We start from the raw sequence: 13456 nt of genomic DNA on the forward strand, positions 1-13456 counted from the left end.
AAGCATAGTGCCTGTGACCAGGAACTGTTTCTAGCTCTCCAAGAGGACAACATGGTTCAAGTTTGACTGAACTGCACATGCAACGCCTCCAATTGCAGCCTTCCCTACAGAAGATAAAATGGCAGACCAGCTAAACTCAGAGTGCTAGGGTGCTGGAGCTGGGGTTTCAAGGACAGAAACACTGACACAAAAGAAGTCTCCAGAGCATACAGCTGTTTTTGTTTTACACTTTTATATTTTAGGGCAGTTTGGGGGAAGGAGATACAATGCTGCTTTACAAAGGACATAGTAGTCCCTTGTTTGAGCTACCAACCTCGGAGCCACAAGGAAAAATGTCAGTCATCCATTTGTTAAAACTAAAATTTCCTTCTGCGGCTGACAATATGTAACACACATTCTAAGTAGCTGTGGACAAAAGGAAATAACAGTAACAAAGGAAGCTCTTGAGAAGTCAGCCATGGTTCCCCCTCCCTTATCTCAGAGCCTCATCTATCGCTACATCGCTGTCACATTGTTTCCACATGCTCCGGCCCTTGAGACCTGCACAGACACACTTCAAACATGTGGTCTACTATAAACCTTAATTTGAGCATAATCTACAAATGCCACTGATGGGCGTCATTTCTCAAATAAGAACAGACATTGAACCCACTGTGGCCATGGTGTATTTCAGTGAGAACACTGTAGAAGCCATTACAAGATGACTGTATTTGCTACATTCAAGGATCACAGTACACTTTCACAAGCAGGAAATACTTTCAAACATTACAGGATAATTCCAACGTATAGTTGTACAAGCTGTCTAAAATCAATAAAAGACAAGTGTGCAAGCTTTCTTTTTTTTGGGGGGGGGGGCAGGTTCTTACCAAAGAGCTTAGGGTTTCCTTTCCTTGACCACAGAAAGATGATATTCACACCAAATGCCGTACAAAGTGGATATGCAGTACCAGGTTACTTACCCTAGAAAAGCTGATTTATTCCTTGTGGTTACAAGTCACAAATGGCTGCAGCACAATTCCCCTCATTTGTTCTTGCAGTAAGCCAAATGGAGTCTCCCAATAGCCCAGTGCACCGCAGATAATCTCACACTACACAGACTCCCTTGCTAACGCCACGTTCCCAGCCCAGCAAGGATAATCACATTCCGGCAGCGGGGAGTGAACAGATGGTGGATTCCATGGTAACCAGCTCTCCTAAGGCGATTGGTAGAAGTATGTGACTCAGGCTTATTGGGTAACAATCGTGGTCTTTGTGTTCCAGCTCTGCAAAGCGTAAGTGAGGAAGCCAGCACAACCACTCACAGGGCTTGCTCAGCAGGTGTCGGCTATTTAAACCAGGCAGCACAGACCAGCTAAGCTCTCTGCAAACTGACCCTTGCCAGGACAAAGTCCAGATTCTCAGATAGGCTGTGCTGCTCATTCAGGAAGAAAGGTCACAGAAACTTAACTGCACAAACAAAAAAACTTTAAAGCTTACTTGCAAAATCAAGATAGCACATTATAGAAAACTATGTTATATCAGCAAGTCATTTTCTGATCTATAATCCCCCTCAGAACTGAAAACTGATTTTATATTTTTAAGGATTTTTAAAACAAATATATTTAAATATATCTTATTTTGGAAATAAAGTTGTTTTCAAAATCAATTCTTTTAGAAGGAAATCACATTTTACTTTTTGTTCTTTATTGAATGGGAGGAAAGGCAGCGGAGACTTTAATTGGTAAATATATGTAGTCTTATTCATGCTAAGTTAGCAATGTCTCTGTTTTGCTCTGGGTGGCTTTAGTTTGTTTCTGCAGTCATGAAGATTAAATGCTGACTCAGCAGGAAAACTGCCGTGTGTGTGTGTGTGTGTGTGTGTGTGTGTGTGTGTGTGTGTGTGTGTGTGTTTCATTAACAAGTGAGAATAATCCTGGGAAGATCATAATGGCTGAAAAATCAAACATACCACACCAAAAACACACACTGGGATAATTCATGCCCATAGGCACTCAAAATAGCATAAGAAGTAAACTTTTTTTTTTCTTTTTGATACAGAGTTTCTCTGTGTAGTTTTGGTGCCTGTCCTGGATCTCACTCTGTAGACCAGGCTGGCCTCGAACTCACAGAGATCCGCTTGGCTCTGCCTCCCGAGTGCTGGGATTAAAGGCATGCATCACCACTGGCTAAGAAGTAAACTTTTGAAAGGACAAGGTAAAAAGAAAAATTAGGGTAAGCCTAAGAAGAAAATGAATGAAGCCCATATACTATACAATACTGTGGGTTAACTGTCTCCTTTATCATGATTCTGTACCAGAAATTCCACTTCTTTTCTTGGCATAAAAAAAGAAATATTATAAGCCAGGCAGTGGTGGCGCACACCTTTAATCCCAGCACTCGGGAGGTAGAGCCAGGCAGATCTCTGTGAGATCGAGGCCACCTGGGCTACAGAGTGAGTTCCAGGAAAGGTGCAAAGCTACACAGAGAAACCCTGTCTCGAAAAAAACCAAAAAAATAAAAAATAAAATAAAATAAATAAAAAAGAAAGAAAAGAAAAAGTATACAAATATTAAAAGAAAAAAATATAAGCACTACTTGTGGCTGTAATAAATTTATCCCTGTAAAAAAATAATCAAGTAGGGTGTTGTTCAAAGTATCAGAAGTTTAGTTTCAGAAGAAAAAAACCCAATTATTAATACATTTTGAAAAGCAAAATCCATCAGAATTTCAGTAAGACTTGGTTTACGATGACTATGAAAAGGGTAGAAACGTGGCAAAAAAATTGTCAAGAAATGTGTATGAACTATTCCGGCAAAAACAGTGTAAAAACTTACTTACTATAAGAAACTGTTCCAAGGAATACAAGATGTCAAAAGGTACATAGATCCACACCAAAGATCCCAAGCAAAACAAACGGTCGTTTAGTAAAGCTTCAATACCCTCATAAAAAGTTTATGTTTTAAATGTATTTATTCTTTCAACTTCATGTATAATGCATTTGATCATATTGCCCCCATTGTCTGCTCTTATATCCCCCTCCTTATTTGAAATTTTTTTTTAAAAAGATGGGAATATCAAGGAAAATTTTATGCGAGAGAATTATAGTATAATGGTTAAAATGACTGACCATTCCAAGCTTTTAAAACTCATTATGAATAAACACACTCATGATTCCCAAACTTACTCATCTGAGACAAAGCCTGAGAACTGCAGACTCTTCCATCTCCTCACCCTACTGACTCTCTTCTACATGTGTAACAAGCAGAGGAACCTTCTGTGGTTATGGAAATGGCGACTGTCCCTTCTCTCACTCACGCTAAACCCTCGGGAACTCTCTTCTCTCTTGGTCACTTTTCTCACTATTGTGACAAACACCTCAAGGAGGGGGATTTGTTTCCTGTCCCAGTTTGACAGTGAAGTCCCCACGGTGGAGAGAGGGGGATGGGGCAGTGGTGAGGGCAGCTGCCATGCTGCATCTGCATCAGGAAGCAGAGGGGAAGGCCATGCTCAGCTACTTCTTGCCCTTTTGTTCCTTTTGGAAACCTTTTGGAAACCATGGAATGGTGCCACAAATACTTAGGGCAGTTCTTCCACCTCAACTGACTCAGTCTAGAAACTGCCTCCCAGATATACGCAGATGTTTGCTTCCTGGAGTCCAGACTCCTCCACACGACAGTCACTGTTAACCAACACAGGAAACTAGCCTTGCCTCATCCCTGAGAACTCACACCCAACCCATTTGCTCAAGTGCTGTAGTTCTTCAAATCTAGCCATTTGTTACCATTTCCACATCTTCTACCAGGAAAAGGCACACCAACTCCCCTCTGGATTCCTTAAGGAGTTCCTAACTGGACTCTGCCTCCATCTTTTAGAGCCCCTATATAACCAGCTCCAGGAACTTCTGTTACCTCATCTCCTACATGCTCTTCTGTCTTCTCCAAGATTCCAGACAGACTTACATTGTGCCTCTCACTGAAGTTCCTCAGTAACTTGGATGCAGGTGATGTTTACACCTGGCCAGAGTTATCTGTACACATCTTTCCTTCACCTGGGGGCCTTCATGTCAGGGGCTATGCTATTTGAGAGTCTCGGTTCCCAGTGTTAAAGGCCTTATATAAGGAACACTAAACAAGTATGTTGCATGAATAAGAAAAAAATGACCTATATGAATTTCCAATCTATTGCAAACCTAGAGGTTAACCTATGAATCCATCATTAGATTAAGTTATACAAATAATAATGTCCATACCCTATACAGACTATTATACTGCTTTGGGTTACAGTGATAACACATGAAAAAACAAAAAAAAAAAACCTGTAGGGCCTGTTTTGAAACAGAAAATCAAGGTAAAGCCCATGTAGTGAATCAAGGCTGTTTCCTGCAATGGCAGCTGGGAAAAGGCAAAGAGGGAGAGAGGAGAGAACTGGGGGAGTCAGAGGAAAGAGAAACAGTCAATCAGGGACCCAAAAAACCTTAAGTAACATTCACATAGCCAATGACCTACTTCCTCCAACTAGTCCTGACTTTCCAATATTCCATGCAGGTTAGTATCCTTAAAATCAGTCAGTACTCAAGGTCCCATCTGAACATTATGACCTTCAACACATGCACTCTGGGGGAACACTTCATAACAAGTCTTAACAATAATCATGTATCACAAAAACCATGTGGCTATGGTGTATTATTAGTAATGGTGCACTATTTATTCACTTCTTAGTATGTGTTATATGCTGTAATAAATACTTCACAACTGTGTAAACCTCAGGTAAGATATTATTCTTATCCTCTTATTTTCAAGTATAGAGACTGAGACACAGATTTTTAAGTACTTTGTTCTATGTGAACTTTTTTTTTTTTTTAGAACAAAGCTTGGATATAAGTCATTATGCTCTACCAGCTTATATATGTTTGGGAAAGTCCTCACTGAATCACGCATTTTTAATGAAGAGGATGGCTTACTTAGGTGTCTTGGTTAGCTTTTCTATTGCTGTGAAAAAACATCATGACTCTGGTGGTTTGAATGGGAATGGCCCCCATAGGCTCATATATGTGAATGCTTAGTCATCAGGGAGTGACACTATTTGAAAAGATTAGAAGGATTAGGAGGTGTGGCCTTGTTAGAGGAAGTGTGTCATTGGGGGGTGAGCTTTGAGGTTTCAAAAGCTTGTGCCAGGCCCATATATTCTCATTCATTCATATTCTCTCTCTCTCTCTCTCTCTGCTTGGGGATCAGGATGCAGCTCTCAGCTACTTCTCCAGTACCTGCTACCATGCTGTCTGCAATGATAATAGACTAAACCTCTGAAACTATAAGCAAGCCCCCCCAGTTAAATGCTTTCTTTTATAAGAGTTGCCTTGATTATGGTGTCTCTTTATGGAAATAGAGCAGTGACTAAGACAATGACCAAAAGTAACTTTGGGCAGAGATGGTTTACTTCATCTTATAGCTTATAGTTAGTCCATTATCCAGGCAAGTCAGAGCAGGAACCTGGATACAAGAACTGATGCAGAGTTCATTGAGGAGTGCTGCTTATGGGCTTGCTCTTCATGGCTTGTTCAGCCTGCTTTCTTATACCATTCTGGACCACCTGCCAGGACTCATGCCACTTCATGGCCCTCCCACATCAACCATCAATGAACCATGGGCCACTCCAGTGGGGGGAATGTTCTCAGTTGAGGTTCTCTCTCCCAAAATGATACTAGCCTGTACTAAGTTGACATAAAAAAAATAGCACAATTGCTCCTTGTCAACTTGAAATACTGTTAACATTACTATTAAATCATAACCTTTCCATTCTTGTTCATCCCCTATGATCTCACATTAATACTGATATCAAATATAAAACATTTCAACTTTTGAAAGCCTGGAAATGGAAAGTGTTTAAATTTCCAGAACTTTTAAAGTTCAGGCCTTTTGTTAAGTATCAAAATAAAAAACAAGTTGAATACTTTCTTATTCCAAGAGGGAAGAACATTCAAATTCTAGTAAAAGTCCATCAGCGTACAGCTCATTTGTCAGCTTTCTGTGACTGGTGATCTTCTCAGCTCCAAAGGGCTTGCACAGCATACACTATCTCATAGGCTCAGGCTGGCTCCATTCCGTGGCTGCTGCTGTCCTTGCTGTTCATCCATGTTATAGGCATCTCCAAAGTTCTAGGGTCTCTGCAACTGGGCCATAACCTCCACCTACAGCTTCTCCTGGGCTCTCTTGAGGGACTCTGTCCCTGCCACATTGTGCCAACTTTTCTCCATGACACTTTCAATCCTGGGACTTCTACTGCAACTGAGGCTGCAGTTTCCATAATGGCCTCTCCTGGTCTCTCTTCAGGGACTCCAGCCCTACCACACAGTGCCAAACCTCAGCTGCTCTCCTTGACTCCTTCATGACTTCAAAGCACCACCTGGGTGATTCTACAGGTTACTTGCCAGCATGAGATACAGTCTCTGGACTACAACTTCTGTATCCTGACCCTGAGGAAATATTTCCAGATTTACGATCTTCAATGATGCAGGTCTCTTCTTAATCACCACTAATTTCTCAGCTACATCTGACCAGTGTCAATTGTACCATTAAGCAAAGGTTTCACTTTAGTGGTTCTTCATTCAAAATATCACACAAATGACACAGATAGAGAGTGTCTGCTTCCCTCTAAAACTTCACAAGCAATGCAGCAATGCAGCAATGCAGCAATGCCTCCATTGTCTGCATTTCTTTCACCTTTTTTTATCCTCCAAGCACCCACAGAACAGTCCACTGAGCTCTGAACACTCAGTAGCTTTTCCAGCCTAAGGTTCCAATGCCACCACAGTGCTCCAAAAAACCAAGGTCAGGAGTGTCAGAACAATCCCCTTTGACATGGTACCAATTTCTTACTTGGTTTCTCTATTGCTGTGATAAAACATCCTGACCAAAAGCAACTAGGGGAAGAACAGTTTTATTTCATTATGGCTTGTAGTTCATCATCAAGGTAAGTCAGGGCAGGAACTCGGGACAGGAACCCGGAGGTAGGAACTGACAAAGGTCATGGAGGAGTTTGCTGACTTGCTCAGACCGCTCTCTCACACAATCCAGGACCACCCACACGATGACTTGACCGAGTTACAAGCATGTGCCAACATGCTGTGTTTGTGAGGTTCTAAGGATTGATCTCAGGGCTTGAGGTATGAAAGGCAAGTCCTCTGCCAACTGACCTGCATCCCCACACCTCTGATCTGGTGTTTGAACAGAGGGCAATGTTTGAGAGAGAGGACACCCTTTTGCACACATATAAACATATACACATATAAACATATATAGATACTCCATTCTTCTTTCTGCTCCAAGACCAAAAACTACATTGCTATTGCTAAAAATAGCATCATCTTGGTTTAATTCTTACCATAGGTTAAAGCAGCATGTCCAGAAACAGCATAACAGTGCTTACACCCAGCCTGATTTATGTGTTCACCCAGAAAACCCCAACGCACACTTATTCATATGTAATTTCACAAACACAAAAACCGAAGCTCTCTCACATTAGTAAGGACACACATTTTCTGAAGTAAGTTAGAGAGAATATCAAATGTTCCTAATTATAGAAAGAATAAGTTAATTATTAGTTTTTTTTCCCCCAAGGAGAATACTCCTAGTTTGTACCACGTCACTTAATCAATTATGGAGGACAAGCATTGACCAAGAGTGCTATGCTAACTTGCTCACAGACCACAGCCTGACAGGCTCTCAAATGTGGTCTGTCAGCATCATGGCAGAGGATGCTAGGAGACCTTTAGAGCACAAATTAAATTTGTTTAGCAGACTTAGTGCAGCGTGAACATTCTGTGCTTCTGTATTGCTTTCCTAAGTATGTATGTCCTACAGGTCCATTGCAGAGAGCAAATCCAGGACCTGTTCATGCTAAAAGCGCTCTACTCCACCCTACCTTATATCCCCAGCCCGATGTATATCTCTCGGAGCACCTTGTGTATTTCATATATGTTGCAGAGTTCATTAACATAAAGTCTCTTACAACTGAGTAGAATCCAAGCAACAGTATTGTTTCTTCTCTTTTCTAATGCCTGGATAGGGAACTGTCAATTTTATTAAGCTTTTCCGAGAGATTATCTTTTGTTTCTTTTATTTTCTCTATTGTGTAGTTTTAATTTTCATGTTTACCACTGTTTTCTTTCTATGTAGAGTTATTTGGTTTCTCTAAGTTTATAATGTAGATTCTTGTACTTTAGACTTTTCCAACATATTTTCTAATATAGCTATACTAGCTTATAGGGCTTGCAAAAAACTGTAGAATATGCTTTTGAAATCATTTTCATTTTGAAATATAAAAATTTTATTGCCATTGTGTTTGTATATACACATTTGTGTACATACACATCATGGCATAGGTGTGGTGGTCAGAGGACAACTTGTAGGAGTCTATTTTCTCCTTCCACTTGGGTCCCAGGGATGAAACATGGGTACTTGGGCTTAATGGCAAGTGCCTTTATCTGCCTAGTCCTTTAACTGGGCCCATTATTTTTGCTTGATTTTTATTTTTTAACAACAAGAGAGTTTTCCAACATTTATTACTCCATCATGGTCAGAACCACATCATTTCAATGAACCTGCTTGTCTTAAAAGATTAAATTAGTTACTGAAAAAAACGAATGAAAATTTTTAAATGAAAAGACAAATGACTCTTGCCGTATATAGCTTATGTACAGAAACACATCAAACAGTACAGTAAAGAACTGTTTTGATGGACAGCCTCATTGATACTTCCTGTTAGTCCAGTTGGAGGGACCATACCCTACAACCACATAATCTTTCACTGAAGATATTTACAGGAATATTCTCATTTAGAAAGAACACAATTTGCTTCTATTCAGCAATACGAAGCCATTTTGTCTTCATTCTCATACAGAAAGCTAAAACACAACAAAGGCCCACTTATTTAGCAAAGACGACCACTCCGAATGACTGACCAATTCTCACGTGCCTGTGCTGTCCTGAGAGCCCTATACTAGGTAAAATCTATGAAATAGAAAACACAGTCTGTGTTTGAAGTAATTTAAGTAAAATCACAAAAAGAATCTGAATCTAAATTGATTCTGGTAATGTCAAATGACAGAACTCGCAGTCAAACAGCAGGGTCAAGAGACAGCATTTTTAATAAATGGCTACAGTCTAGAGGACAAGAGGCTTTCTTTTATTAAAACTGAATTATTGAGAGGTGCCCAAGTCATTACTAACCTAGTAAACAAAGAAAACCTTTAGTCAAAGCTTCCTGGATTTGTGTACTTAGCGGCCCCAGTGTTTTCACAACTGTGCTAAGTTTACCTTATACAACGGATCTAGTTTTCCATTCACAAAGACATAGAAAGCAGGAGAATCAGCCTGGGTTATAGTCCTTATTCAATTTTCCTCAAAGGTCCTGTCTGCAAATGCTCCCTCTGCATTTCACTCTGTTTTTCACACAGGCTAGTGGAACAAGAGGAAGTAACAGTCCAAGAAAAAGTAAGATCCACAACTTCAAATGTTTAAAATCTGAAATACAGTATCTGTTCTGAAAAATCTAAGGTCAGCTACTATTATTATCCAAAAACCAAGAATTTAAGTGTGATGGGGTTCTGCCCTAAGGTACCTGGCATGGTAGTCTTACACACCAGTGTTCTTTTCAAAGTTATTCATAAGCCAAAATCGAGATACAGAACGTGTGACAAATCAAGGTATTGCCCTGGGACACAACAACATAAAGCAACTGAAACCGAAATTTCCAGAGAAACTTTAGTAGCTTAAAAAATAATATAATATTATGTGGCGGGAGTAAGAAATATCACACAAAATACACACACTGTAGTCCTGGCTTTGCAGAACAGTAGCAACACAGAAGAGTCTCAGAGCTTGACTGGCAGGTAACGCCAGACAGGCCTGCAGGCATACTCTGCTCTCTCCTTCTTGCTCAGAAAAAAATGTATCTTTTAAAAAATGTTTTTTTTCTGAACAAATACATTCACCTAAGTTGGTTTTGTTCTGTGTGTTCAGTTAGTTGGTTAAATATAAGAGAATATAAGATTACTGGTCGAATGAACTAGACTTCAGATTCTGATAAACCATATGTGATTTCCCAAAAGCTTTGAAGAAGGAGAATATAATAATAATAATAATAATAATAATAATAATAATAATAATAATAAAATAATAAAACAACTCTGGTCTTTTTAACTCACTTCTTTTACTATTGGGAACAGAGTTGTATTATGAACCACAGAGAAAATGGCTGCTCCTTCACTTACATCTTGGGTCATGAAAACAAGAAATAACACACACACACACACAAAGAAAAAGAAAGAAAATAACTAGTAGCATAGAACCTTCTGATGAAGATTCACAATAACTTTCAATCACAGTAGAAATGTTCATGATAAATTAACAACAAATGAAGCCACATACCAGCAACTTAGTTTATATACCCAAAAAAATTCTGTTGTATCCTGAGATCGTTTCTAAAACTGTGGTCATAGAATGGCAGTACTCACCACACCCCATAAAAGATTCCTTTCAAATAGCAGTCAGCAGCACCTGTTTCTCTTCCAATCAATTTTTTCCTTGCCTCTTGAGGAAAGGGAATTGTATTGGTCATTTGGAGGCAAAATTTCTATCAGTCTGTAGTCAGATAGCAGGCATGCATCTTATGTTGGACATGACAAATAACATAAATAACAGGAACTACGGAGTTGTTTCATAACTGTCCTAGTTGTGAGAGTTGTGAGGACACCCCAAAGAAGGACACAATGTATTTCAAAACCCCATGAAAGTATTTCAACATGTGGTCAGAGGGAGAGAATACCGTGGGTGGGATAGGAAGGTGACGTTGGCCAGCTGCATGTGATTTAACTATAGCAAGCCATTAGGTTTAATAACAAGCTATCCTTTAAAAACAGGCCTTAGGCTGGGGGTGCAGATCTGTGGTACATACAGAGCTTGCTTAGAATAACAAGGTCCTAGGTTTGATTTAGCAACACACACACACACACACACACACACACACACACACACACACACACACACACAGACTCACACGAAAAACGAAGTCTTCAAAGAACATTAGGATCTTTGCACAGCCACTGGAAAGAGCTAAGAAATGGAATAACTAATTCTGAGCAATGTGACTGTGTTCCCCAAAGAAAAAGGACCTTTCAGGTCTTTCTCAGAAACAAGTACGCAGATCACACTGCAACACAAGTAACTTCTTTGCTGAGACACATAGGACTTTAACTAAAGATGCTACTCCTGTTCTGTGTAAAGATAAGATTATTGGTCAAAATGAATGCTTTGGTTACTTATGACACAGGCTTCTTAGAACACTCATAGACACTCAAAGAGTAATCAGTCACATGTCTACTCAACTTTTACATAATAATCTAATTCCCTTTCTTTGTAATATTTTGATGTTACAGTCAGACTCAAAGTAGAATATCTAGACTCAGTTCAGTGTCATAAGCCTTTCAACAAATTACTGCATTTCTGAAAGGAAATCGAGATTAAAAATTATGCACTACCTTCAAATGCTTGAGGAATTGTGATGAGTACAGCAAAACAAACACTTAAAATAACTTACAAACCATCCAGTGGAAGCATTGAGGAACCCGGCTGGAGAAACGCATATGAAAATCAGTTGTGTTAAGGTACAGTAGACACTACACATTAACATCAGGGAATGAGCTCTATGCACTTCAAGGTTCTCATACATTTTCTCACTGCAACTGTCAGTGACACATGTGAACAGAGAGTTTGAAGAGATGTATTTACTGTTACTGTGTGTATGTATTGATGTAGGGGGGGTATGGGTGTGCACATGCCACTGGGCATGTGTAGAAGTCAGAGGACAACTTTGTGAAGCTGGTTCTATGCTTCTGTCTTCACTGGGCTACAGGAATAGTCAGGCTGGTAGGCTCCTGTCATGCCACTTGGCCACCTTTCATAAGCGTCCTCTCATCTGGTGTAATACTTCCAAGAGGTGGTGATTTTGAGAGCCGGTAATGATGATCATGTGAACATTGTTAAAATTATAAGCTTTACACGTTGATCTCTGTGAAGTGAATGGTTTTACAGAAAGTTCATATAATATGTCCACCTCAGGGCCTGATGCTTTCCAAACTTCACTCACTCAAGCCCCCAAGCTCATCCAGGTTAAATGATTGCTGGGGTACAGGAGGTATTGGCAATGTGCTCAGGCATATATGTATGAAGTATCAGCATTTTTTAATCCCTCTCTGTAGCTCTGAGGCATGTGGCAAGAAACTTTAAAATGACTACATGCCAGTGTGTCACGGCTAAACTGAAACTGTCTTGCTTTGTTGTTATGTTTCATGGTGGAGGATCTTAATGAGTATGCTGGCCTTTGGTTGGTTGGTTGGTTGGTTGGTTGGTTGGTTGGTAGGTTGGTTGAAGATAGGGTTGCACTTTGTAACCCTGGCTAGCCTGGACTTGGCTGGCCTTGAACTAACAGAATTCTGCCTATCTCAGCCTCTGGAGTGCTGGGATTAAAGGCATGTGTCACCATGGCCCGTTTTTCTACCGCCTTTTCAATGTTTCAAACAAAAACAAAAACAAAAAAGGATGAATAAAAATTTATTTGAAATATCTCATAATGGTTTAAAGTGTCAAATTTTATATGAATAAATTCCTACATTGTAGCCAAGTGGTAGTGGCACACACCTTTAATCCCAGCACTCAGGAGGCAGAGGCAGGGGATCTCTGTGAATTTGAGGCCAGCCTGGTCTACATAGTGAGATCCAGGGTAGCCAGGTCTACAAAGAGAAACCCTGTCTCAAAAAAAAAAAAAAAATCCTACACTGTAGATATTTCAAAAATCTTTACCACTGACTGGGCCTTTTCGTTATCCAGGTACTATGTGAGTATAGCTGTGGGAAAATGTCACCCTAGGTAAAATCCCTCATGAACGTGTGCTGAGTTCCATGTTCATGGCTTATAGCTTGCCATATTAGACTACATAAAACCAGATATAACTCTAAGCAAAGTTATTTTGACAAATCTAATCATATATGTTTAAATTTCACAGTGATTTTAGGACTCAAAATTTCAATCAATTTGTTCCAGTGCTACAATTAGTAACCCCCAAACTTAGGAAACTAAATACCAAACTTCATGGAAGGAGAAACTGAAGCAGCATCATAGTCCACGTCCTCACACGATGAACACTGTCATCAGTCACAGCTACAGAACTTGACTGTTGGATCCCCAAGTAAGAACTCTGACCACCAGGCTTTATCAGTGAAGGACACAGCCCACCCACAGACAGCTCCTGGCCAGAAACTCACAGTTACATTTACAAACTTTCTATTTAGGCCTGACAAACTGCTTTCTACATCATGTGGTCCTCTTTGTAACTCAATTTCTCAACACTTCCTATTTAATCTACTGTAAATTTTAAGTTTCACATCCAACCAGGGAACAGGAGCATGTTATAGCATCTTGAA

General features: G+C 39.9%; 1 protein-coding gene across 7 annotated transcripts in view; it reads right to left on the reverse strand.

Annotated features, from left to right (window-relative positions):
• The window catches only part of Fgd4 (FYVE, RhoGEF and PH domain containing 4), a 209840-nt gene that overhangs the window by 165772 nt on the left and 30612 nt on the right, over positions 1 to 13456 (reverse strand). Inside the window, exon 1 of one of the 7 annotated variants that reach the window (XM_052739974.1) lies at positions 960 to 1288. The exons of the other annotated variants lie outside the window; for them this stretch is intronic. The gene's annotated coding sequence lies outside the window, so the exon portion shown is untranslated. Of the gene's footprint in view, positions 1 to 959; positions 1289 to 13456 lie in introns of those variants that run through there. 7 annotated transcript variants of the gene reach the window in all.

This window comes from Peromyscus californicus, unplaced genomic scaffold (genome assembly GCF_007827085.1).
Source record: "Peromyscus californicus insignis strain IS unplaced genomic scaffold, ASM782708v3 Scaffold_16__1_contigs__length_79575227, whole genome shotgun sequence".
Lineage (NCBI taxonomy): Eukaryota > Metazoa > Chordata > Mammalia > Rodentia > Cricetidae > Peromyscus > Peromyscus californicus.